Genomic DNA, 5570 nt, shown 5'->3' with positions numbered 1-5570 from the left:
ATATATATATATATGTATATGAGAAATATGGATATGCTTGGTACCAAGCACAAATTTTGTGCTTGGTAGTGATATGTCACATTCTCATCCACTCACTACCTATGTGAATTTGTTTCCACATTTGAATGAGTGAGGGGGATTTGACACCTCACTACCAAGCATAATTTTTTATGCTTGGTACCAAACATACCCATATTTCTCTATATATATACATGTATATATATACACAGCATTTCCTATACGCATTGGTGCGTACACACTGATGATGTTTCGTCGATTTAGGGTTTTTTGTAAAATTCCTCCGACAATGCTTCTTCACGTGATTGTACTGTGCCAGCTACAAGAGGGTTTTTTCGCAAAAAAAAACCCGCTGATATACACGATCTCGTGACCAAGTCGTTTCTCTCTCTCTCCCAAAAAATCCCCAAATCACCGAGACGACGAGCTCCCAAATCGACAAATCCCCAAATCGGACCTCCCCCTCCATCTCCAATCCGCCATCTCCCACGCTGACGAGCTCCCAAATCGACGATCTCCAACCGTACCCACCCAGATCCGCCTCACCACCGCCGACCGAACCCCCCAACTCATCCGACGTCCACTCTTTTCATAATCGTCAACAACAACATATCCTCTGAGATCGCCGACCGAACCCCCCAACTCATCCCAACTCCTGAAGAAGAGGTATGTTCATCTCTTTGTTATAAATTTCAAATTTTTATTCTTTTTCTCTTTTTGGGATAATATGAAATACTCTTGTTTTATAAACCACTAAACACTCTAAACTCCACGATCTTGATTATTTCCATCACAAGTCTAATTTTTTTCCTTGTAGCCTGTATCAAACGCCGACCGAACCCCCCAACTCATCCCAACTTCTGAAGAAGAGGTATGTTCATCTCTTTGTTACAAATTTCAAAGTTTTATTCTTTTTCTCTTTTGTTGTAATATGAAATTTAAAAAAATAGTGGTACACAATAGCTTGGGTTGAGCAATTTGAATTTCGTAGTGAGAAAAAATTGTCAGGTTCTTGAACCATAACTGGGACTATGCTTTTACAAAAATAGGGAGGAGACTGTACTTGTCCCTCACATTAAACTAACGAGAATTGATTCATGAAGCCAAACCAAGGTTCAGAACCATGAAAAGACTGTTTAGCTGTCTAGCTCAAAAGCAAGTAGTTTACAGTTATATAGTCAACAGTATTTTGTTCAAATTAGAGCTTACCTTTTTTGGTTCTATTGAGTTTTTTTGTACATTTGTATTCAAGGTCAAATTAGACGACTATGTTTCTGCTCTTATTTTGTTGACATGTTAAGACATAAAAAGACAATTTAAGAAATGAAAAACCAGTTGCTAGTGCCTGACTAAGAGAGCACGCACATTGTGCAGTTGTTTTGACGGGTAATATCAGCATAGTATTATGCAAACTTTATGTTTTTCTTACATGAATGATGTCACAAATGAAAAGTAGTCCTCAAATTTCAGGCATCATCAGTTGCATTGAGTTATAGGAGCCTGGAAATATTTTTCAGTTGGAATTAATACCATATGACATTTATTTTCATATGACAAACCATAGAAATTGACGAAACAGCCTTAAAGGCTAGAGACCATTACTAATAGGAGCTTTGGAACCAATATGACAAAATGCCTTGTTAAAATTAAAGAATGATACTATATGGATGTATGTGAAATTAACTCTTGAAAATAAATATCAAATTGAAGATTGTATCATGTTACTAAAATATCAACTTTAGTAGACGACCTGATCTTCGATATGATGTATGAATGTCAAAATTCAACAGTACTAATCTATACCCCCCTGCACTCATTATACATTGCCTTCAACAAATATAAAAATTTTGTTTACATTCCAATTTGGGGTATTTTCAGGTTATCCATGGCTAGAAAAAGTTTTTATATTGTGAAGAGAGGTCGACGATGTGGTATTTTTAACAATTGGGAGGAATGCAAATATCAGATCGATAAGTTCCCAAATGCCTCCTACAAAGGGTATGCAACATACGAAGAGGCTTTGATTGAATGGGAGAAGCAAACACTCGTTCGTGATTCAGCATCAAGCTCGAGGCCTGTCCAAACATCCGTTTATGCTCAAGAACGAAGATATCCGGTGAGCCATAATCTGGATGTGGACAAGGAAAAACTTGGGGAAACATATATATATTTATACACACACACACACACACACACATATATATATATATATATATATGAGGCCTGTCAACATCCGTTTATGCTCAAGAACGAAGATATCCAGTGAGCCATAATCTGGATGTGGACAAGGAAAAACTTGGGGAAACTTCTATTTTCTCTATCTATTCTTTTGTATTAGGTTCATTGTTTACAATATTAGTATTTCTAGTATTTATCGTTGCGGTATTTGTTGGTTTCTTCATTGCAAAAAACATGTGATGTAATTTGTGGCTGAGCTTGTATTTGTTGGATAAACTTTTTGTTTAGCTCATGTTAAATTGATTTATAATCAGCTACAAATTTATGGTGTTGTATTTGTATTATGATGGTAGCTTATGATATGTATTATGAGGGTGTTGTATTTGTATTAATTTGTAGGATTTTAATTTGAACTTTGTATCTTTCAGAATATGTTTTGTTAAGATATTCTCTCCCATAGTTTGTATTTTTGGTTTTTGATAATACAATCTGAAAGTTGACTTGCCTTGCCCTGGCTGAGCACGAGGGGGATGCAGGCACAGTATAGGTATTTGTTGGTTGTAAAGGAATTGATTGGTGACTTGATTGTGTATAATTATCGTTTGAGCTATTGCATCTGAGAGTTCTATGGAGAATAAGAGTTGTGTTAAGTGATGTTAGCGGAAGTGAAAATCTGGAGGAAGGTATCTTGGGGGAGAATGAAGACCAATTAACAGTCTTTTTTGACTTTTTTGTCTTCCTACATGCTGCAACAATAGACCTTTGATGTAAATGCGGGATTCTTTCCTTGTTCTAATTTTAAATATTCATAAAACATTTCACCATCATGCCCCTTCAAATCAGCCCGTATATCCCTTTCATGATTATTGACTGTGAATTTGAACGAGAATAAACATACAAGGCAAATTCTGGAATTTGAAAGCTTGTGTTAAACACTAGGAGAATAAACATACAAGACATTCGCAGCCATCAGATCTAAAAGTTTTAACTTACTAACCCATAATCCCTGCAAATAAAATGTAATATAAAACTCAAAAGACCAAAAGAGCTAATAAAATCTGATAATACAGGCAAAAGTTAATGTTCAACATCACTTGAAAAACAGCAGTTACTTTGTTATGCAAAAGATCCATTACAGGTGAACTAAAGCAGCAGTAACAGAACTAAAGCAGCAGTAACAGATGCAAAAAGGCAAACAAGCAGATAATTAGTCTACTTGATCTTCTTCTTGGGCCTCAACTGCAAAACATCACCTCTGCAGCTTTCCATTCTTGAATACAGTACCTGCAAAAAGAATATTTCCTTCGATTCTTTAGTTACTAGTTAAGAGTAAATCAGAGGCTATATGCATAAACATTTTCCTAGTTGGTCTAGTATATACCATTTATTTATATCTAGCACTTTGAAATAAAAACAAGGAGTGTACAAGATAACATACATTAAAACGAGATTCAAATGAAAACCGTCTTCATATGAGCACATCATCCCCATCTTCACTTGATGACCCATTACCCTCTTCCCAATTTGTATCACCGCATGTAGAAGACCTACATTATAAAGAAAAAATATATATATACATCAAGGGGATAATAGAATGTGAAGAATAAGAAAGGATTAAAGAAGGTAAAAGAACTACTACTTACGGATTTGTGAGTGCCGGACAATTTCGCTTATCATGTGATTGGCCTACTTTACCACACCCGTGGCAACGTCTATCTTTTTTATTTTTTGCTCTAGCCATTGCTTTCTCTTTTCCCCCCTTCAACCTTTTGCCGCACCCTTTTGCTCGCACTTGATCGGGTTCATTGAAACTATGTTGAAAAGTACAAGAATCCTGCACACTAGTACCATCATCCATTAAATTAATACTCATTTGATTATTTTTCTCGGTGAAGCTCTTTGCAACCGTGCGGCTACTAATGAATTGGTATTTTACATTAGATTTGTGAATCCTAGTACCTCCCCTCAAAAATCCTAGAGTATATTTTATGGTAAATTTTGAGAGCTTTGTGAAGCAAATACCGAGAAGAGGGCGAGAATGTCGGTGTTTTGCGAGAGAGAACTTGTTTTCTTGTATTTTACATTAGATTTGTGAATCCTAGTACCTCCCCTCAAAAATCCTAGAGTATATTTTATGGTAAATTTTGAGAGCTTTGTGAAGCAAATACCGAGAAGAGGGCGAGAATGTCGGTGTTTTGCGAGAGAGAACTTGTTTTCTTGCATCATTGGGTTTTCCAGCAGCGTTTTGAGGTGAGTTTCATCTCCTCCAATTCTATCCCCGTTTTTAATTGATTTTTATTATGTTTTATTTGGTTTTTTTGAGCCTTAAACCTACTTTAAGTATGAATATTGTTCTCGTAAGATATATGATATATAGATTTGATCTTTTTGCTTTAAAAAGTTATAAAAGAATTCTCTAATGTGAATTTAAGATCTGAAATAAAATTTAATATGAGTTTTCATTGAGTTTTATTGGTTTTCATGATGTTTTTGTTCAATATGAACATGTTAGGGTTTAGACAACTTAACTAGATATCATGTTTGTGTTTCACGTAGATAACTGAACTCCAGTCATATTAAATAAGATTTATTTTATGTGTCTTCATGCAAATTAGCAATTTATAGCATTGTAGATCAAAAACTAAAAACTAAAAACTAAAACATGTATTCTATTGTGCTCGGGTCGGTCGACCGAAGTGAAGGAGTCAGTCGACCGATCCTTATTAATTTGCATGTGCATATTTGTTCATGCATTTTAGTCAACCAAAGAGTTATTATTGATTGACTGATATGTGTTGCGCTATGTTTATTGTTTGATTGATACGTGAGTTAATCGTGAATATGAAGTTCGGGTCCGCACATCGAGATACGTGTTCAGACACTGAAGTATACGTTTTGGGGTTACGTTTGCATGAGCAATAGAGGTGAGTGATATATATTCCTAAGATTTGTTGTAAAATATAGTGACACATATATTTCACTTCATGATAGTCGGATGCTTGAGTGCGTTAGTTGGTATATCGTAATGAGACCGTGGTAGACTACGCTTAGGGTGGTTAGTTGGTATGTTACAATGAGACCGCAGCAGACTACCCTCCGTTGTGCATCATTATTGAGTAGGGTAGTTGGCACTACGCAATGAGACCGTGGGGGACTACACTCAGGGTGTGTTAGTTAGTATACTACAACGAGACCGCGGTAGACTTCACCCCATGTGCATTATTATATTTCTAAATAGAGAACTACACAGATTTTATTTGTGTTTCCCTATTAGTTACCCGAGAGTAGGGTATATACTGAGGTTGTCATACATAGCCTATTCTATGAGAGATGAATGTATTGGATGATATTCTTTATGACTGCGCCAACTAACC

Source organism: Asparagus officinalis, chromosome 4 (genome assembly GCF_001876935.1).
Source record: "Asparagus officinalis chromosome 4, Aspof.V1, whole genome shotgun sequence".
Taxonomy (NCBI): Eukaryota; Viridiplantae; Streptophyta; class Magnoliopsida; order Asparagales; family Asparagaceae; genus Asparagus; species Asparagus officinalis.
The sequence above is the reverse complement of the archived record's forward strand: the minus strand, read 5'-3'. Positions refer to the sequence as shown.